At 36.8% G+C, this 24026-nt stretch overlaps 1 protein-coding gene across 1 annotated transcript in view; it reads right to left on the bottom strand.

Annotated features, from left to right (window-relative positions):
- LOC101898051 (long-chain fatty acid transport protein 4) overlaps nt 1-23810 on the bottom strand; it is a 29073-nt gene extending 5263 nt beyond the window's left edge. The window contains exon 1 of the mRNA XM_059128447.1: nt 23348-23810. The gene's annotated coding sequence lies outside the window, so the exon portion shown is untranslated. The remainder of the gene's footprint in view (nt 1-23347) is intronic.
- Between the last annotated feature and the right edge of the window lie 216 nt (nt 23811-24026).

Genomic DNA, 24026 nt, shown 5'->3' with positions numbered 1-24026 from the left:
ATTAAAGTTCATCAAGGATCGGTCGAAACGTCTAAAGCTGCTGCATTAAAATTAGACTGGAGTGTCACTATAAATTAGAACTTGGTTTTGCTACAACGTGACCCAAGGTCCGTGATAAACAATTCGATGAGCATACTTCTAGGCGCATAAAATACTGATAAAGAAAAATATGAAGTTATAGGTGTGTACGATAACATTGTGTAACACAAAATTTAATTTTAGGAAAAAATCCAGCTGATTATGGAAGTAGAGGTCTATTTAGGTTATTTTGTGATCTAAACTTTCAAAACCCCGATAAGCGTGTCTTTTATTTTGAGCTCTACTTTCATAACCTGCTACATATTTCCTGTAACGCAAGTTAATATATATTTTAACTGTCGATACTTCGTCAACGAAAAATTTTATATTATCACTTTAGATTCGTTCCAACAGTTCGCGGTAGGTCTGTTAAGTACTCAAAATATACAATTTCTTCAATTTTACAACATTTTTGAATCCAACCTTTATATAACGTAATAAATTTTTAGGTTTTCTCGATTTTTCAATTAGACTGGAGGGGAAAGAAAAATCTTTCATTTTGAAGTTTAACGACGAGGATAATAAAACCATTGCCCAATTTTCCTGTCCAAAGCTATTTCAACGTCTCCATATGTGAACCCCAGAAACCTACAGTGACCTCAATATCAACATTCAGAATTCCAGCTTCAATACAAAATTTGGAGCATTTAGTATGCATACCCAATATATCCATCCTCGACACCCGAGTGATCCAAAATTAGTACCATTTCGAACAATTACAGTTCGCATTAGCAAAATCACCACTAGATCTCAACACCAGATACCAACAGAGACCTCAGTATCTTTCAATATTCAAGCTCTATATATTCTCTCAATACCAAATTTAGTAACATTTAGTGCTTTTCGTATAATTTTAGTACCTATTTGCAAAACCGTTCCATATATCAATCCTAGACGCCGAAAGTTACCGTAATATAAAATTTCACAGATTCAACTCAATCCCTTTATCCAATACCCAATTTAGTATCACTTAGTACTTTTCGAGCACTGATAGTACGCATATCCAAAACCAGCTCCATCTCTCAACCACAGACACTAACAGTGACATACATACGAAATTTCAGCATTCTATCCTTTCCATTAATACCGAATTTAGTGCTATTTAGAACTTTTCGCCAAATTATAGTACGCTTTTACAAAACCATCAGATCTCAACACCAGATACAAACAGAGACCCCAATGGCAAATTGTGGGATTCTAGTTCTATACATTCACTCAATATCAAATTTAAATACTATTTAGTATTTTTTGTACAATTATAATACACATTTCCAAAACAACCTCCATATCTCAATCCCACATACAAACAGTGACCTCAGCACAAAATTTCAAAATTTTAGCCTATCCCTTCACCCAATACCAAATTTAGTACCATTTAGTATTTTTGTACAGATGTATGACGCATTTCCAAACCACCGCAAATCACAAACACTGATGCCATCAGTAATATAAAAATCAAGTTTCAGAATTGTATCTCTATTCTTTCACCCATTGTACCAAATATTGTACCATTCAGTACTTTTCGTACAATTATAGTACACATTTCTGAAACCATCTCAATATATCCATATCTTATCCACTGAAACCAGTAGTGAAATCTACATCCAATTTCCAGATTTCAGATTTTTTCCTTCCTTTTCCTACACATTTCCAACAACACCTCCATTTCTCAATCTCAGATACTAACAGAGCCCTCAATATCAAATTTCAGGATTCCATCTCTATCCCTTCAATCAATACCAAATTTTGTACTATTTAGTACTATTCCTACAATTATAGTACATATTTGTTAAACCACCTCCATATGTTCAGACTATACATGAACAGCGACCCAAATACAAACTTTTAACCACTATTCAACTTTGGAATTTACAATCACTATACAATTTTGGAACACATTCCAAACCCTCCATATTTCAATCCTAGATACCAAGAGACAGACCTCAATATCACATTTGAGGATTCCAGCCCTATCCCTTCTCCCAATACCAAATTTAGTACTTTTCGTACAAATATTGGACCACCTCCATAACTTATCGACCGACACCAGTAGTAACATCTATATCAAATTTGAGGATTTCAGAACTTTTCCTTCACCTAATATCAAATTGAATACTTTTTGGGTACTTTTCGTTGAATTGCAGTGCACATTTCCAAAACCAACTTTATGTCTCAATCGCATATATCAATCGGAATTCCAGTACCACTCCTTCTCCCAATACCAAATATAGTACCATTTACTACTTTACGTGCAATTATAGTTCCCATTTCCGAAACCCCTTTACATTCATTTAGCTACAAATGATACTAATACCAAATTACAGATTTTAGGCACTATATGTTCACCCAATACCGAATTGCACCATATATAGTACTATTTATTAATATTCGTGCACATTTCCAAAATCACATCTTTAGCACAACCAAAGCTCCAACAGGGATCCCAATATAAAATTTCAAAATTCCTGCCATTTTAGATCTTTTCGTAACCTTAAAGTTTTAATTTCCAAAAATCATTTGGTACATCTTTCCTCTACTCAATAGCTGATACTCCTTACAGATTTCAGAGCGATTTCAATTCTTCAAAACATTAAATTTTTGTTTTTTTTTTTTTTACGAATTCCAAGTACGAATATACGGATATATATCCTGGACTACATCACTGACTCTCATTACAAATTTTAGAATTTTTCAATTATTCAATTAAATTCTTCAAAGAATTCAATTTTTAGTATATTTAAGTACTTTTCGTACCCTTTTTAGTACGAATTCCAAGTACGAACAATAACGCTCAAACGAAACGGGTGAAGCTAGAATCTTGAAATTTTGCACGAGGGTCAGTCATGTTGCGTTGGGTAGGGTGTGCATATGAGGCTGTGACGGTATACATCTGTTTCGCAAAACTAATTTATTAATTAAAAGTGTTTCAAAAATTCTGAAATTTTGCGGAGAGCCCGACGGAATAATCAAAAAGCCACCGCTTTTATTCACAATTTTTTATAGCGCCATTTTCCAACAATATTTTCCTGTTGACGGTCAATCCCGATAAAGTCGGTTGTAAATTTTTATAGGGCTATTATCAATTTTTACACATTATCATAATATGTTTCCATACATGTACGTATATACATATTTACACATATACATGTACGCTGTTAATGCCCATGATTCAGAGACCTGCAACTAAACACGATTTACTTAGCACTGTTAAACTTTGGACTGGAAAATTACTCCAATAATCAGTCATTGTCTATGAGAACGCGGGCTTCCATATTGATATTTTTACACGCCGACACACAAAACGAATGCGTAAAAAAAAACAAAAAAAAAAAAATAATTATGTTAACAACTGATAATATAAATGAATGAAAAGCAAATCATTTGTGGATGGCATGACATCTGTTCCAGTGGGTTTTTAAAGGCATTGGGTTGTATAAATGGGGTATCTATATGTATATAGATACCGTTATCTGTATAAAAAGTTTTTAGATCAATAATCGGGAAATTCAAAATTAATTTAATTATTTCTTTGCAAATACTACTCTAAGTAGTATTCGCAAAAGACAATAGATCGAAAAATGTATTGTGAATATATACTCTAAATCAGAGCATCGATTTGCTCGTTTTCACTCGGGAGCGATACTTGCTCGCGAGATTACTCTTCACTCTTTTGTTTTGTGTGGGGAAGCACTCCCAGGTCACTACTGTTTGAAAAATTAGAGTGGAATTAAAATCGCTCGAAATTGAGTAAGAATTCTGCTCTAAAAGTGAAATCGAATGGAAACAACATTTTGTTTGCTGATTTGTGTGTGCGAACTTATATAACCTCACCTCCCGATATTTGGTATTTTGATGATTTTAGCGACATTATTCACCGGAATTGTTTAAAATTTAGTATTTGAAGTTCGTAATGGATACTACAGCCTAAGGCAGAAAATTGTGTGTGAAGGTCCACGCATTCGTATAGCCCCACATAACGGCACCTTCCGATATTCGGTATTTTGATGAGTTTAGCGACATTATTCACCGGAATTGTTTCAAATTTGGTATATGAAGTTCGATATGGATACTACACCCTAAGACAGAAAATTATCTGTGCAGGTACACGCCCCCATATAACTTCGTTTAGCCCCCATATAACGGTACCTCACGATAATCGGTATTTTGATGATTTTAGCGCCATTATACACCGGAATTGTTTTAAATTTGGCATTTGAAGTTCGTAATGGATACTACAGCCTACGACAGAAAATTGTCCGTGCAGGTCCACGCCCCCATATAACGGTACCTCCCGATATTCGATATTTTGATGATTTTAGCTAAATTATTTACCGATTTTTTCAAGTTTCACATATGAATATTGTAATTGCTTATGACAAAAGTAGCCTATACAGGTCCAGTGCGTCGTATAGACTATAATATAATGGGTACATTCGGCATTTTTAAGATTTTGACAGAATTTTTAACGGATTTTTTTTTGAAATTTGCCAAATTCGTTCCAATTGGTGGAGGGTATTCAAAGTTCTGACCGGCCGAATTTATAGTTTTTTTACTTGTTTTTACTCCCAGGAGTGCCCCTCTTTTTGCGAGAGAGTTTCACACTTTACTCGAACTCGAGTGAGTTTTTTTTCGGAGGACATAAGGCTGAGAGCTTAAAAAGAGAGTTGTTCTCGATCGTCTCTTCGTTCGACTTTTTTTTAAGCCGGAAATTATAATTCGATGCCGGTATTACAAAACACTCAATATTTCATGGATATCAGGCTAGACTATCCTACCAAAATATCGAATAAATAAGGAAAACTAGGAAAGCCCTAACCACTACAAAATGGTATCGCTTGAAAAATTACCTCAAATGAATATGCAATTTTAATTAATTTCGAACATTTTATTCATCGGAATTATTTATTCAAAATCGATCGCTTGTCGGTGTGCAAATGATATTGGACATGAACTTGATTACATGGTTAATTGCTGTTGTAATGTTTTGTTGTTTTTGGTCGTACAAAGTTGTCAAATGATAATTCGTAATTGCGCGTGCATACATTAACATTAAGTTTTGAGGCAACACGCACGTCACTGGCCGCCAACTTGCCAGCCAGCCAGCTAGCCTACCTGATACCTTGTACATGAATGAATGAATGCATCATCGTCGTCATCATTATCATCATCAGCGTTTACATGTGTTTGGGACATTTGTAACAATACGGGCTAACATATTGTGCTGAAGGAGGAGGGTGGTGTGATAATTTTTGGAAATAAAAAGAGATATAATTTCGTTAGGAAAAAAATTAGTGATAAAAACTTAGCCGATTTTTAAATAAAAGTTTTCCAAAAATTCTATAGTCGGGCGAAAAATATTAAAGATATTTATATGCTAATTGTGTGAAGCGCCTAAAACTATGTTGTAAAATGTTTAACATGAATGTAGAAAAGTAGCTTTACATGTGACTCTAACATAATGTGTATAACAGCCTTAAGTACACATGTCCATCTTCTTATTTTATTTTCCTATAACTTTTATCACCCCATCACTTTGTTTGCCTTCTTTCCATTAAATATAGTAAGTCGATTTGCATTTGCAACGATAATTATTAGACTATCGCAAACGATACGAATTTAATCAATAATTAGAAATTCCAATAGGGGGAATCGGAACAGCGAATGAAGCAACAAACACTCTAAAAATAATGCTATGCGATAATGTCACCCTAATCGCTATCAATTTGAGTTAACGGTATTATCAAGAGATTATTTTTTTTCGTATCAAAACACCGTTGTGGGCAGGAGGTTTCGTTTGTAGGTCGACCTTAACATTGTTTATTGAATTTTTCCAGTTTATGCTTTTGAACTCAATCTAAATATGGGCTGGATTACATTAAGGTGGTGGGTGTAGATATTTTTATACCCTCCACCATACTATGGAGGGTATATTAATTTTGTCATTCCGTTTGTAACTCCTCGAAATATTCATGTCAGACCCAACAAAGTATATATATTCTTGATCAGCGTAAAATTCTAAGACGATTTAACCATGTCCGTCTGTCTGTCTGTGTGTCTGTCTGTCTGTCTGTCTATCCGTCTGTCTGTCTGTCTGTCTGTTGTAATCACGCTATCTTTCGAACAAATTGAGATAGAAGGCTAAAATTTTGCACACATGTATTTTTTACCAGTAGGCAGGTTAAGTTCGTAAATGGGCCATGTAGGTCCAAGTAATCATATAGCCCCCATATAACGGTACCTCCCGATATTCGGTATTTTGATGATTTTAGCGACATTATTCACCGGAATTATTTCAAATTTGGCATTTGAAGTTTGTAATGGATGCTACAGCCTAAGACAGAAAATTATCTGTGTAGGTCCACGTCTTCCTGTAGCCCCCATATAACGGTACCCCCCGATATTCGGTTTTTCCATGATTTTAGCGACATTGTTTACCGGAATCGTTTCAAATTTGGTATTTGAAGTTCGTAATGGATACTACATCCTAAATCAAAAAATGAGCCATGTAGGTCCACGTCTTCATATAGCCCCCATATAACGGTACCCCCCGATATTCGGTATTTTAATGATTTTAGCGACGTTATTTACAGGGATTGTTTCAAATTTCGTATGTGAAGTTCGTAATGGATACTTCAGCCCATGCCAGAAAATTGTCTGTGCAGGTCCACGTCTTCGTATAGCCCCCATATAACGGTACCCCCCATATTCGGTATTTTGATTTTAGCTACATTATAAACAGATTTTTCTTCAAGTTTCGCATTTAAATATTGTAATAATTTATGACAAAAGTTGCCTATGCAGGCCCACGTCGTCGTATAAGCATTCGGTATTTTTAAGATTTTAACAGAATTTTTAACGGGTTTTATTTTTTGGAAATTGCCAAATTTGTACCAAATGGTGGAGGGTATTAAAAGTTCGGCCCGGCCGAACTTACAGCTTTTTAACTTGTTATACCCTCCACCATACTATGGAGGGTATATTAACTTTGTCATTCCGTTTGTAACTCCTCGAAATACTCATATCAGACCCAACAAAGTATATATATTATTGATCAGCGTAAAATTCTAAGTCGATTTAGCGATGTCCGTCTGTCTGTCTGTCTGTCCGTCTGTCCGTCTGTCTGTCTGTCTGTTGTAATCACGCTATCTTTCGAATGAATTGAGATAGATGGCTAAAATTTTGCACACATGTTTATTTTTCCAGTAGGCAGGTTAAGTTCGTAAATGGGCCATGTAGGTTCACGTTTTCATATAGCCCCCATATAACGGTACCTCCCTATATTCGATATTTTGATGATTTTAGCGATATTATTCACGGGAATTGTTTCAAATTTGGTATTTGAAGTTCAAAATGGATACTACACCCTAAGACGGAAAATTGTCTGTGCAGATCCACGTCTTCGTTTAGCCCCGATATAACGGTACCTCCCGATATTCGGGTTTTCGATGATTGTAGCGTCATTATTCACGGGAATTGTTTCAAATTTGGTATTTGAAGTTCAAAATGGATACTACACCCTAAGACAGAAAATTGTCTGTGGAGGTCCACGTCTTCATATAGCCCCCATATAACGGTACCTCCCTATATTCGGTATTTTGATGATTTTAGCGACATTATTCACCGGAATTGTTTCAAAATTGGTATTTGAAGTTCGTTATAGGAACTACAGTCTGTGACAGAAAATTGTCTGTGCGGGTCCAGGTCTTCGTATAGGCCCCATATATCAGTACCTCCCTATATTCGGTATTTTGACGATTTTAGGTACAATACCCACTGAAGTTGTTTGAGATGTGGTATGTGAAGTTCGTAATAGATGCTACAGCCTGTGGCAGAAAATTGTCTATGCTGGTCCAGGTCTTCGCACAGCTCCAATTTAACGACACCTCCTTTTATACGATATTTTGATGATTTTAGCTACATTATTCGCCGTTAATTCAAGTTTCGAATTTGCTTAATGGCTTATGACAAAAAATGCATATGTATGTCCACGTCGTATAGACCCCAATATAACGGCTATGTTCGGTATTTTTAAAATTTTAACAGAATTTTTTAAGGATTTTATTTTTTAAAAATTTCCAAATTCGTTGAAAATGGTGGAGGGTATTAAAAGTTCGGCCCGGCCGAACTTACTGCTATTTAACTTGTTACTTCTAAAATATATACTTCGAGGCAATTTTCTTAAAAACCTTTAAAATTTGATACACGATTTATTCCGAGATTTAAATGTTGTGTAGAGGAAAAAGTAAACGAAAAGTAATTTAAAAAGTATCAGGCGGTTCTACCGACAGATGTATATCATAAAAGAAACGCCTGAAGCTGGAATTTTGCACGAGTGTCAGTCTTCTTGCGTAGGCGTGTGATAAGGCTGGGTTTTTGGAAATTCATACTAAAATATACAATAAGTACTAAAATGTACTAAAAATTGAATACTAAATTGAATTACATTTGTATTGGACAAACGGTATAAGATAGAATTCTAAAATTTTGAATGAGAGTCACTGATGGAGTGCAGGATACATATACAAAATGGTTTTTGGAAATTCAAACTTTACGGTTACGAAAAGTTCAAAAATGGTAAGAAACTTCGAAAAAGGTACCTTTTGGTATTTTGTGAAATTCGATATGAGACTCAAGGTTGCAAAGTAAGTTTGACATTTGAAAATGGTACCATATTTGAAACAGAGGTGGTTTTGAAAATTTTTACCACAAGTGCAAAAAAAGTACCATATAGTACATAAATTGGTACAATTTGGTATTGGGTGAACAAAAAGTGCTTGAAATCTAAAATTTGGTATTAGCGGTCGATGTTCACGTTAACCTGGGCATATGGAGGTGGTTTCGAAAATGTGTACTATAATCGTATAAAAAGTACTGAATGGTACTATATTTGGAAATGGGTGAAGGAATAGAGATAAAATTTTGAAATTTGTTCTTTAGATTACTAATGGTTTGAGATTTACCGGTGGTTTGGAAATGCGCTCTATATTTTTAAGAAAAGTACAAAATTGGGTAAAGGAATAGGGCTGGAATCCTCAAATTTGATATTGAGCTCTCTGTTGTTATCTGAAATTGAAATATGGAAGTGGTTTTGGAAACTTGTACTATAATTTTTCGAAAAGCGATAAATTTGGTATTGGGCGAGGGGATAGAAATGTGTACTATAATTGTCATTATACCATCGTGCCTCATCGAAATAGCGGTTTTATACCCTAGGTCTCTTTGGACCAAATCTGTTTCACGCCATTTGGAGTCGATCTAGCGATGCCCTAACTCTCGAAGCTGGTGTATCCGATTTGGTCCAAACTTGGTGCGTCGTAATACTATTATCAAACTTAGATCCAGTTCGGACATGGGCAGTATCAGCTACTCTTTTAAGTACATCCCCTACAACAAGTCAAAAATTGTCAATGAATATTATTTGCCATCGCCTTTTATGGCGGCCCACACCATCACCATGGCCGGCGCTTGAGTTCTGGTGGCCAGCCGAAGGTGCACATTTTCAGCTGACCTCTTTGGCAAGTTAACACGAGCGGATCATTTTGTTTGTTTATAAACTGCTGGACAACGAATGTTTTCTCATCGGAGAAAACCAAATTCGGCGGTTCACCACTTTCGGCCAAGCAACGACGAAGCAACTCTTTAGCTCTTTTGAGTCTATTTTCTTTTTGTTGCGTTGGAAGTTCTTGCACTTTTCGGAATTTCAATGGCTTTACCCCGAGCTCATTTTTCAATATTTGCCGAATGGAATATTGCGATATGTTCAGCTCACGACCCATTTTTCGGCCACTGCGACGCGGGTTTCGATCAAGTTGCTTCTTTACTTTTCGAACCATTTCTGCTGATGTTGCTGCTTTCTTCCGTCCACTTCCTTGACGTCGGGCTACGCTACCAGTATCACGGCAACGAGCGAGACACAAAAGATTTATTCATATTTGAATGCTGGAGGTCTATAACGATAGCTACTTGTGGTTTTTTGTTACTTGTTTCTACTCCCAGGAGTGCCCCCTCTTTTTCGAGCGAGTTTCACACTTTACTCGAACACGAGTGAATTTTTTCGGAGGACTGTTTTTAAAGACACTTAAGGCTGAGAGCTTAAAAAGAGAGTTGTTTTCGATCGTCTCTTCGTTCGACTTTTCTTTAAGCCGGAAATTATAATTCGATGCTGGTATTACATACAAGGCACTCAATATTTCTATCCCAGCTTTCCAAACAAAATATCGAACAAATGAGGAAAACTAGGAAAGCCCTAACCACTACAAAATGGTATCGTTTGAAAAATTACCTCAAATGAATATGCAATTTTAATTAATTTCTTTACTTTTCGAACCAATTCTGCTGATGTTGCTGCTTTCTTCCGTCCACTTCCTTGACGTCGGGCTACGCTACCAGTATCACGGTAACGAGCGAGACACAAAAGATTTATTCACATTTGAATGCTGGAGGTCTATAACGATAGCTACTTGTGGTTTTCAGCCAAATATAAAGAAATCACACTTTCACGCTTGAATTCCATCACGAATGACTTTTTTTCTGGAAAATTATCACCAAAATGCTTTTGTACGCTTGTAAACAATATAATGAACTGTCACTGGAATAATTTCAACAGCTGTCGGACGAGTGGCTTAGGAATGACAGCAGTCTTAAGTTGGTTGCAATTTTTTCATCTTACCCTGTTATATACTTTGTTAGGTCTAAAATTATTATTTCGATGAGTTAAAAATGGAATGAAATGTCATACCCCCCATACTATGTATACTGGATGGTATAAAAATAAATTTTGTAGCTGACCGGATAAAATCGAAAAGTCGACTTTTTTGTTAAGTCAATAGCCCGGACTATCCATTGGTGGCAGATCAATCGCATGGCACTGAGTTCTACAACAACGGATTGACCCGAAATAGCAACATCTCAGTTTCAGTTTCAGACAGCAGCTGCCACTTCAGTGTATACATGTATGTGTTTATTTTTCCGCGAATCCAACATTTCGAGTCGAATTTATTTCAGGTCCAAAATGTGTTCATTCCTCCACCATTTTAAAACTTGATTTGTTGTATCGAATTACAGGGGATTTGGTTTGAAAATCAGGAGGTGAATTTCGAAGTGCTGAAAACGGAATAACAGGGGGTGGGGGGCAGTATACATTATATACAGGGTTGTCCATATTCGACGGACCCACCTGCAACGCCATAACTTTTGACAGAGATGTCTCATCGCTTAATGACATACCGCGTTTGAAGCGTCAGTCCAAGCAGATTTTTACCATGAACCAATACACGCCACGCGAGCGCTCTGAAATAGTTGAAATTTACATTCAAAAGAAGAAGTCAATTGTGAAAAAAAAAAATGTGAGAAGTGCGCCTTCTAAGAACACCATTAAGCGTTTAAACGAAAAATTTTTGATTGGTAAGGCTCTTTCTAATCCGAAGAGGCCATATAAAAGTCGACCAAGGCGATCGGCCGAGAATATCGCTGTCGTACGAGCCAGTGTTGAGAGGTCCCCAAGAATATCCCAAAAACGCCGTTCTCAGCAGTTGGGCATGGCTCGGTCCACTTTACAACGGATTATTCGCATTGATTTGCATTTGTTCCCGTACAAAATTCAATTGACGCAAAGAATGTTGCCTGCGGACAAGCCTCGTTGTTTGGAATGGGCCCAAAGGTCCGTGGAATATGGGCAACCCTGTACTTCTATAATTTTGCAATGGAAAGAATGCCATGAACATGAATGGTTGAATACCCAATATCTTATTGCTCATTATGACATATTTATATTGGATCTTATTTCTCACTGGGCGATTTTAAGGTACTGTAGTTGTTTAACGATTCACATCTCTGTGTTTACTCTTAAGTAATGCCCATATTAACTATTGCATCTGCCAGTAAATCGTTGTAATAAAATATATGTACGTAATGATATTGTAATTACTTCAAGTCCCTCTCAAGATGTCTATATTTTCCGATTTGAATTGCAAAAGCTACTGCAAAGATGTGTATCATCTGTCATAATAAATTATGACTAATTTGAATTTAATATAGTATTGCAAAAACTGTTTTCCTGGTTTTTTATTGTTCTTGTCCCATTTATAGTCGATTAATTCTATGCGTATTATTTAGAATCATCCTCATTATCATCAGTCAAAGTCTAGTTGTTGATAATGCAAGAGAGAGTGATCGGCATGACGGTGCTATCATCAGTTAATACATTTTATATTGTCAAGATAATGAGTAAACTTAATTGGGTGAATATATAAATGGAAACAGGCGAATACATTCGCTGGGTAAAATCGATGGATTCAATGACCCCTTTAATGGGAAAGTCGTCTGCCAGAATAATATTGCATAATATGTATAAATGTTTAATTGCAAATTGGGAATGACGAGAGACATGCTCAAATCAATTATTTATTTGTTTGCAGTTGTTCCATCAAATGGTATGTTAAATTATTTGCCATTTGTTGGACACATTAAACTGTGCCTGATCGAAGGTGATAAAGGGATCTTGTTAATAAGGTGTTCAATAAATGAAACAAATGCATTTTCTTACTTCTTATCACCTTTGTATAGAATGGGATTTTCATTGAAATTCCTTAATTTAGGCAGTGTTGAAACTTATTTCTGTCTACGTCGCACACAAAATGTAGTGCAAAATGTAGCTGGGAGAGATTTGGTCAGCTCAGAGCTCAAATTGTCAAGTTACTAATGATTGGGTTTGAAATTTTGGCCGAAACCTTCAAAATACCGAAACTTAGGAGGTACAGTAATACGGGGCGTATACCCATTACTGGAGCAATCTTCAAAAGCTTACGCATGAAGTGATTATACCTGTTCAGAACTCTAAATGTCAAGTTACACATGATTTGTTTTAGAATTGTGGTCGAAACATTCAAAATACCGAAAATCAGGAAGCAACGCTATAGGGGCCTTACCGAAACGTGGACCAATATGTCCCATTTTTAATACCAAGCATAATAGGGGTAATATAAAAGTCTGAGCAAAATTTCAGATCGATAGAATGCTTTGCTCAGACTTTTATATTACCCCTATTATGCTAATATATAACGGTAATTCTAAATTTTGGGTCCACTATTATATAATGATACTTCTTAATTTTGGTATTTGAGTGTGTTTTTTTAACAAATACAGGGTGAGATGAAAAAACAGCAACCAACTTCAGACTGCTGTCATTTCCAAGCCACTCGTCCGACAGCTGTTAATATTATTCCATTTACAGCTCATTCTATTGTTAACAAGCGTACAAAAGCATTTTGGTGCGAATTTTCCTGAAAAAAAGTTATTCGTGATGGAATTCAAGCGTGATAGTGTGATTTCTTTATATTTGGCTGGAAAACCACAAAAGCTATAGTTAGAGACCTCCAGCAATTAAATGTGAATAAATCTTTTGTGTCTCGTAACATCGCTCGTTACAGTGATACTGCTAGCGTAGCCCGACGTCAAGGAAGTGGACGGAAGAAAACAGCAACATCAGCAACATCAGCAGAAATGATTCGAAAAGTAAAAGAGCGACTTGATTGATACCCGCGTCGCAGTGGCCGAAAAATGGTTCGTGAGCTGGACATAACGCAATATTCCATTCGTAAAATATTGAAAAATGAGCTCGGGGTAAAGCCATTGAAATTCCAAAAAGTGCAAGAACTTACACCGCAACAGAAACAAAATAGACTCAAAAGAGCTAAAGAGTTGCTTCACTTGGCCGATAGTGGTGAACTGCCGAATTTGGTTTTCTGCGATGAGAAAACATTCGTTGTCCAGCAGTTCGTAAACATACACAATGATCGTGTTGGCAAGTAAGCCAAAGAGATCAGCTGAAAATGTGCACATTCGGTTGGCCATCAGAACTCAGGCGCAGGTCATGGTGATGGTATGGGCCGCCATAACAGCCGATGGTCGCTCTCCGCTTGTATTAATCGACCGTGTCATCAGAATAAATGCCAAATATTATCGCGAAAAATTCTGGAGGGCGTATGAAAGCCTTGGGCGCGCAAACATTTTGGCTGCAGACCTTCGACATTCCAACAGGACTCAGCACCATCGCACTCAGCACGCGCCTCCCAAGAATGGTTACATAATGAGGTTCCTCGCTTCATTTCCAGCGCACAATGGCCACCAAAATCTCCGGATACCAATCCGTTGGACTATGGTGTCTGGAGTATTTTGGAAAGCAAGGTTAGCACTAAAAATACAAAAGTGTCGATCACTTCAAGCAAGCGCTTAGCCGGGAATGGGCCTAAATACCGCAGAGCAACATTCGGGCAGCGTGTGACGGTTTCAATGGCCGTTTGAAGGCCATAATTCGCGCCAAAGTTGACCAATTCGAAAAAATCTAAACTTATTCTAAAATTTAATGCTATTTCCGACATTTTTTGCTTTCATTCAATAAAATTTACAAAAAAAAAAAAAAAAAAAAAAAAAAATTAAAAATTATTGCGTTTGACTTCCAATTTTTTATCTCTCCCTGTAGTTCCTACCAGCTCTAAATATTGTTGCTTAGTGTTGTATTTTCAAAAAATCGTCGTAACACCTCATTTCAAATTCCAGACATATCATATTCAAACGCACATCCAAAAACTTTGCTTTCCATAACATAGTCAGCCCTTTACGCCTATAACACCAAAAAGAAAACATAAACAACTACTTATTTGGTAAAATATCTATGTCGCGGTGTGTGTTAGTTAAATACTTATTATTCTGGCCATGTCATAGAAAGAAATACTCTCCCACATTGTCTAAGTAACACAGTTAGCATTTTGGAAGAAAGTAATTTTTGTGTCTATGAATTAAGGCAATGCGAAAGATGGGCGTTATATTCGAACGCTTTAATTTTATTCATACCTATACTTTTATACTTATACTTATACCTATACTTATATTAATACTTATACTAACCGAAAAGTACTCTCATAAGAGAAAACGGGCTTAACGACACCGCGGACCCCAGTGGGCAGGCATTTACCTAGCAAATAAATCCAGCAGCGTCTGACCAAGATGGTGGGCGGCTTGCTGGTCTGCGTCAGACCCCAGTAGGGGCGACAGCAACTCTCATCTTTTGTCCTTTTAGGCCTTAAGATCGATACGTAACACATTGACTCTTGGCCTGACGGTTGCAGTATTCTGAAACCCGAGTAAGTGAATTGAACGGATTCTGGGCAACTGTCCCCATCCTATAAAAATTTGGGAAGTCTAAAAGAACACTTTCAGATTCATGGTGACGAATCTATAGGTCGGTGGTAAAGGTCCAGTTGATTTTGTTCTCGTTCGTACGGTTGTGGCGTCCAGAGCCACAACCTAATGGTGATGGAAACTCATAAGGATTCTTCGTCAACCCTCGCATGCCCTCCCTGCATGCATAGCCAACCATGATACCGCAAACAGTATTATGCAACAATCTGAGTTAACGGCTTTGAGTTAGGATCTAGCGAAGCATGAACAATAATAACGCACCAGAAGATATCAGATTAAATAACCCATTCAAACCCACAAGAGTTACGATAAGAACACCACCCAAACAATGGCTACAATTTCCAACATTTTGCAAAGAAACATCAGCATGGTTGATAAAAATGGAGAATATGGCGAAAACTATATTACCCGCCCCAAACATGAGGAAGAGACTGTCTTCGTCAGACTTGGCAACAAACAAAGCGCGATGAATTACATAATAAGCGAATCTAAGAATATTCATAAGACCATACGGAATAACCTCATGCAGGCAGTAGCACTATACCAGCAGCTGCGTGAAAACAGAAAAGCAATAGCATTAAACGGAGTCGTGGGAGATTTCATAGGAAACAATTTCACGAAATATGTGGATAAACAAGTGTAAATCGAGTTCGAGAAAATAACCCTCAGTTGCAACCAAAAAAGAACTGCATCCTTATCCCCAGCAAAGAATAGGTCAAACAAAAAGCTGCGAACTTCCGGACTCGAAATGGAAATAACTTTAGAAAGTGCACCACAATGGTCATAGTGACGAGAAGGCGAAACAATACCCACGATAAGGTTTATCGTAGAAAAAGCGCAGTTAGACCAAAGGGAAAGCTTGGAAACTGCAGTTATGCAACTATTCTCAGAAAAATGAAAGCCTCTATAAAACCAGAAAAAATTGGAGTTGGCATAAAAAATCCTCAAAACAAAGGACGGAAAGAAACTTGAATACGAAATCAAGACATCGCTGGGAGAAGACATCAATGTTGAAAGCCAAAAAGAAATATTTCTGCTGGAAATCCGTGATTTATAGGGAAACAACGGAGGACAATGAAATTATCCCAAGCATACTGGAAACAAGATGTGCAACTAATTGCGATGGTTCGATAGTTCAAGTTCCAGGCTTATAGCTGCAAAGGCTTTAAAACTCAGTAAAATCAAAATGGGACTATTAATATGTCGAGTCCGAAGATAGATTTATCCCAAACGATGCTTCAGATGCCTACAACAAGGTTAATTGACCGGATTCTGCGAAGGAAAAGGCAGAAGTCAAATGTGCTGGAGGTGTGGAATAAACGGACATAAATCGAATATATGCACAAGCCAACCACGATATGTTATATGTCTAGAGGCTGGTCAACGTGACATACACCATTATGGGTACAGTCATTACCTGCATATATGTCACCTAAGATACTCTAAATAAACCTGGGCAGAGGACGCAAGCCCAGGACTTTATGGAAACGAAACGCGGACGAAAACATTATCGACATTGTTCTTATCAGCGAACAATACCGAAAATGTGAATCAAAGAATTGCTACCAAGATAAGCAGGGCACAGCATCTGTGTACATGAGAAACCCGCTCCTGAATATTTCAAAAGTAGAGGAAAGTGAAGAAAGTTTCGTTGTTGTTCACAGGAACGGCATTCGAATATACAGCTGCTATTCTCCGCATATATAGAAGTAACGGAATTCCTTAATAAAATAGATAAACTTGTACAACACGTTAGAAGTAATGACACACCAGTACTTATTGCAGGCGATTTTAGTAGTAAGTCATCGGAGTGGTGGTCAAGAACAACGGATAGAAGAGGAGTAGCTGTTAGTGAGATGATTGCATCACTGGGACTAATAGTCCTTAACAGAGGAAATACCCCAGCCTTCCTAAGAGGGCAGGCAAACTCCCGACTAAATATCAGTTACCTAGAAGATAGAATTCTGCTGTTTGATACCATTTTAGGAGTCCAAATATCATCAGGCGTGCCTCAAGGCTCTATTCTTGGCCAATTTCTATGGCCAATTACGACGATCTGCTAAATTTGAATTTACCGAATTTAAGCAAAGTCTGAAATATCTAGGAGCATTTTTGGACTCCAAACTGTCTTTTGAAACCCATGTTAAAGGAATTGCCGAAAAGATTTTATCGACAAGCAAACTCATACGACGAATGCCCAATTTGAAACATCCAGGACAACTGGTTAGATGATTGATAATAACGGTTGCTTATGTGCAAATGTTGTACGCAGCTTCTATTGCCATTACTCACTAATATGACCACAGGACTGTCGGTATTATCTAAAATACCACCAATAATCCATCAATGTGAGGAGAGGACATATGTTTACGATCATCGGCAATACCTCCCATGTATTCATAGAAACCAAGAGCTGCAGCAAACAAAGATTGAAGCTATACCCATATTAAGCGAAAAAATACAAGAAAATTGGAAAACTACCCAAAAGGAAGACATACATTGGAATTGATCCCTTGTATAGAAACATGGACGAAACGAGAGAACCACGGAGAACTTAATTTCTGTTTTTTTCTTTACGCGCCTTCGACGAAAAATAAACTTGGTTTATTCCTGGAAGCTTACATAGCTTTTACAGCGCAATCCAAGCATATTTCTGCGACATCATCAAGATACTTGAATCGGTTGCTGTAGTGAGGCCGCAACTGTCTACGTGACTCTTAAGCCCGAGTAAATCATCTGATCTCGAAGTGGGTGCATACTACCCAAACATACAAACACACTAACTGTATTATACATCATACCATCTATTATCTTGGTAAATTTCCAGTACACCGAATACAACGAGAATACCATAGATTTATTTATTAATGAATAACTTTCGAGAAGAAGACGACTAATCAAGACAATCTAATTCAGGTTTGATTTCAATTTCATTGTCATCTTTGTAAACAATTTCTCAAATGTCTTTTTTTTTTTGCCTTTGTGGTTAATTTTTCAATAAAACCCTGACTATATGTACATAATTCCATTTAAAGCGCCAAAGTCAAACATGAAAGAAAGGCAGAACAAACACACATGAACACAAAATAATTCATCTTTTTTTTCGTTTATTAAATTGAAATTGATAAGAAGCGCCCAATCCACTCAAACGTGAGCTGATTTTTTTTTTTTTTGGGGTAACGGTGCCAAGTTCTAGGGGAAGAGGAAAACAATTATGAACTTTGGAACTTTAATCAATGATTCAGCAGAATCCGGCAACAAATCCATACGTTAAACATAATTGCAGTGTAGATGGGGTAGAGGTGAAGGGGTGTTGTGGAAGCGAGGTTCAAAATAAATCGGTACCGTAGACAGAATTCCTCGTCTACTAAATATAGAGCCGAGAGCTTGACGTGGAAAGTGAAATGGCTCCTCAGTCTCCTCCGCATCCTGCACCAATCGATGTAAGAAGAAATATAAGTTTTTCTAGGACCAATATTTCAGTGGTCTCTAGAGTATATTACTTTAGGCTCAGCAGATATTGTGTCTTCCTGAGGATATTTTTATTTAATTCATTTTCATGACTCCAGAAAAAAGTTTAAATCAGAAACAATATAGAACCACATACGAGTTACATTGGAAATAAGTTCAGCCGTTTTGAACCTTCAAAATCCCCAAAAATCGTACGGATCTACTATCTGGGGGTTTCGAATTTTATATTAAACATTTTTATCCAATGAGAACTAAGCTTATTTTAAATCTGGAGGTAGATTTAATTCTCTGATTGAATGTTAAGTAGTTCACTATAAAATTCGTTCCAAATGTTCTTCTTACGCTTTTTTAGTACTCAAAATGCACGATTTGTTCAGTTTGACCAGCATTTTTTGATCAAACTTCATGCATCGTCCTAAATTTCCGGACTTTCAAGGTTTTATTTATTATTCAATTATGTGCTTTTTCGGAAAGAAAAGTAAGAAAATGTTTACCTTTGACGCCAAAAAGTCTTTAAATACTGTCATTTTGAAGTTTACAGAGGAGGATGTTAGTAAAACCATTGCACAATGGACCCACATCCAATTTTCCTGTCCAAAACTATTTCAACGTCTCTATATGTAAACCCTAGAGACAAATAGTGACCTCAACATCTATTTCTTTCACCCAATACCAACTTTAGTACTATTTAGTACTTTTCAAACAATTATAGTACGCATTTGCAAAACAACCTCCATATCTCCATTCTAGATACCAACAGAGATCTCAACATTAAATTTGAGAATTCCAGCCCTTTTCCCTCGCATAATACCAAATTTAGTACCATTTAGTACTTTATAATAGTACACTTTTCCAAAATCACCTCCAAATCTCAATACCAGATTCCAGGTAGAGACGTCAAGATTAAATTCGAGGCGTCCAACCCTATTTCCTCACCCAATATCAAATTTTGTACTATTTAGTACTTTTTGTACAATTATGGTACAAGTTTCCAAAAAACCTCCATATCTTAATCCCAGATATCAACAGGGATCTCAATCTCAAATTTTGCAATTCCAGCTCTATCCCAAATACCTTCAATATGAAATTTAGGGATTCCATTCTCCATCACTTCACCCAATATCCAATTTAGTACCACTTAGTACTTTTCGAACAACTATAGTACACATTTCTAAAATCAACTTCATATTTTAATCCCATATACCAAATATCAGGATTTCAGCTATATTTCTTCACCCAATATCAAATTTAGTACCTTTTAGTACTTTTCGTACAAATATAGGTCTCATTTCCAAACCACTGCCAAATCTCAAAACTAAATACCATCGGTAATCTAAATATCAAATTTCAGAAATTTATCTCTATCGCTTTACTCAATACCAAATATTGTACCATTTAGTACCTTTCGAACAATTACGGTACACATTTCCAAAACCACCTTCATATCTCAGTTCCAAATATCAATAGAGACCTCAATGTCCAGGCTGCACATGAACAGCGACACAAACATCAAATTTCAGATTTCAAGCACTATCTATTCACCCAATACTAAATTGTACATCCATATCAAATTTGCGGATTTCAGCTCTGTTCCTTCAACTAACACTATTTAGTACTTTTCGTGCCCTTGTAGTACACACCTACCACCTACAGGTAACCCAATTAAACATTAAAAAAAATCGGCTTCACCCGATCACCCTAAACCAAACTGTTCCTAATTTAGTACAGTTCGCACACTTAGCACATATTTCCAAGACCATCTTCATATATATAAACCTACTTTCCAACCTTGATTTTCATACCAAATTTAATTTTTTTACCCCTATCCATTCACATGATACCAAATGGTACCGTTTAAGAAGGTTAGTACCATTTTAGAGTATTTCCTAAATTTAAAGTTTGAATTTCTAATAAAACTTTGGTACATCCATCAGAGACTCTCATTCAAAATTTCCGAATTCTACCTCCATCGGTTCATCACAATTCCAATTTGTACCAAATTTTGTAACATTTAGCACACATAAGTACGAATTTCTAAAACTACCTACATACTCCAATCTTACACACCCACAGTAATCCCAATTTCAAATGAAATGAACAAACTGCAACCAACTTCAGACTGCTGTCATTTCTAAGCCACTCATCCGACAGCCGTTAAAATTATTCCAGTGACAGCTCATTATATTGTTTACAAGTGTACAAAAGCATTTTGTTGAGAATTTTCCAGAAAAAAAATTATTCGTGATGGAATTCAAGCGTGGTAATGTGATTTCTTTATATTTGACTGGAAAACCACAACTGGCTATTGTTAGAGCACTCCAGCATTTAAATGTGTATAAATCGTTTGTGTCTTGTACCATCGCTCGTTACCGTGATACTGGTAGCGTAGCCCGATGTCAAGGAAGTGAACGGAAGAAAACAGCAACATCAGCAGAAATGGTTCGAAAAGTAAACGGAGCGACTTGATCGAGACCCGCGTCGCAGTGGCCGAAAAATGGCTCGTGAGCTGAACATGTCGCAACATTCCATTCGGCAAATATTGAAAAATGAGTTCGGTGTAAAGCCATTGAAATTCCAAAAAGTGCAAGAACTTACACCGCAACAGAAAGAAAATAGACTCAAAAGAGCTAAAGAGTTGCTTCGCCGGGCCGAAAGTGGTGAACTGCCGAATTTGGTTTTCCCCGATGAGAAAACATTCGTATTCCAGCAGCAAATTGTCCAACAAACAAATTGATGGTGTTTACTTGCCAATGAGGTCAGCTGAAAATGTGCACCTTCGGTTGACCACCAGAATTCAAGCGCCGGCCATGGTGGTGGTGTGGGCCGCCATAACAGCCGATGGTCACTCCCCGCTCGTATTAATCGACCGTGGCATCAGAATAAATGCCGAATATTATCGCGAAAATATTCTGGAGTGTCTATTAAGGCCTTGGGCACGCAAACATTTTGGCCGCAGACCTTGGACATTCCAGCAGGACTCAGCACCATCGCACTCAGCACGCGCCACCCAAGAATGGTTACCAAAATGAGATTCACCTCCAAGCGAACAATGGCCACCAAAAACTCCGGATACCAATCCGTTAGACTATTATGTCTGGAGTATTTTGGAAAACAAGGTTGGCACTAAAAAATACCAAAGTGTCGATCACCTCAAGTAAGCGCTTCGCCAATTAACGCAGAGCAACATTCGGACAGCGTGTGACGGTTTCATTGTCCATTTTAAGGCCATAATTCGTGCCAAAGGTGACCAATTCGAACAAATCTAAACTTATTCTAAAATTTGATATTATTTCCGACATTTTTTGTTTTCATTCAATAAAATTAAAAAAATGCAAAAATTATGTCGTTTGACTTTGTTGCAGTTTTTTTGTCTCACCCTGTATATCCCAATTCTACATTCCGACAATAATCTTATTTCCAATTTTCAGGATACCAGCTTTAATGTTCCACCTTTATTCAAATTGTACCAAATTTAGTACATTTAGTACTCTTAATCACCAATTTTCATAATTACCTACATCATACGTTCCAATAGATATCTTATTTTCAAATGTCAGTATTTCGACACTACTAATTCTCCCAAAATTTAAATTGTACCAAATTTAGTACCATTTAGTATACATAAGTACGAATTTCCAAAATTCAAATTTCAGCACTATCGGTCCACCCAAATCGAAATTGTACTACTACTTAGTACTTTTCGTGCACCTTAGTACAAGTTTCGACAACTTCCTCCATATCCCAATCCTACACTTCGTCACATAAGTTCATTTAAAATTTCAGGATTCTAGTACTACATTTATTATTTATACAATAATTAGCATTTTTAAGTTTTCTATTTCAAAGGCATTCAAGACCAATTTTATATCTTTCGACAATGGCAACACTGTCACCACCGAAGAACCACTTGTTGCCATTAAAAAAACAGTAGCACTCATTGCTGCCGATGCTCTTTAAATGCATTGCAATGTAAACAAATCGTCGTCTGATGATGTCTCCGATGATGGTGGGTGGAGGGCTTAGAGTTGAAGGTACTACAGATGGTGTTAGTGTCCAAACACCAAGTAAAGAAGAATATTTTTCAGATATTATCAATTGATTAGAACATCTGACGAACAATAACTTGAGAATGACGTTGCTTTATGTATGTTTGAATGTACGTATGTATGCCAGTGCTAGACAAGATAATGAATTAAATACTACTTCCACACGAGATAGAGCTTTACAGCACCATCGTCCCCCCAACATTCATACTCGGACTAGGTTAGATTGGGTATTTTATTGCAATTCAGGCGAACACTTCAAGGGGGACAAACAAATATAGCAACAACATTATAAAAATAACTACAGATATGTATGTACGTAGGTATGTACATAGCAATTTATATGTGTGAAAAAAAAAATAAAATAAAATCAAAACGTCCGACCTCACTCTCTTCGGATTTTTTTTCTAATCAATCAATTGTTGTTGGTGGTTTTTATTCACTACAAACCATTTGTTGTTCTATTATTATATAGTTAGGTATTTTAGTGATATTATTTTACAATATTTTTTGGAGGCATTTTCTTTTGGGCTATAAGCCCCACTCTCACAGCATACCTTTAGAATTTCTTAATTAACAATTTATTTTTGTTTTGGCGTTTTTCCGTTTTTTTTTCGCTTTCTGCAAAGCCTTTGCGTTACTTGTGTTTCGTTTTATAGTTATTATTAATTAATTACTATTTTTATTTAATGTTTATTTGTGTTTCGTTTCTTTCGTTCACTACAACAAACACCAACAACAACACGTATGATGGTGCCCGGTTTGGTCACATTCAGTTTACGAGTTTCCAGATGAACAGCTGGCAGCCGTTCAATACGACTCTCTCGCGCTTACTAACTGACGAGCTGTGGCGGTTTGTTGGTTTTTCTTGTTTTTTTATTTTCGGGAGACCAACCAACCGACCGACAGACAGAAAGAAGACTATCTAAAAGCGCTCTGTTGCGATTGCCGATATTAGTTGTAGTATTTTCATAACATTGCGAATCGCGTTCAGTGGGGGGGGTTTAGTCAGTCACTCACTCAGAGCGTCAGAAGAGCGTAATTGTGTTTGTTGTTTGCCACAGCTATAGCTAAGCAGCTAGCGCTAGTAGCGACCTGTTGTGCATTGGAGAAGGCATTGACTGATTGAGTGACTCAGTTAGTCAGTCGATAGGTGCTGTAAGAGATAAGAAAACTCATGTGGCCATACATACATATGCCATAATAATTGCTTTTAAAGCTACTCTGAGCGAAACG

The sequence above is a fragment of the Musca domestica genome, unplaced genomic scaffold (genome assembly GCF_030504385.1).
Source record: "Musca domestica strain aabys unplaced genomic scaffold, Musca_domestica.polishedcontigs.V.1.1 50, whole genome shotgun sequence".
Lineage (NCBI taxonomy): Eukaryota > Metazoa > Arthropoda > Insecta > Diptera > Muscidae > Musca > Musca domestica.
The sequence above is the reverse complement of the archived record's forward strand: the minus strand, read 5'-3'. Positions and strand labels throughout refer to the sequence as shown.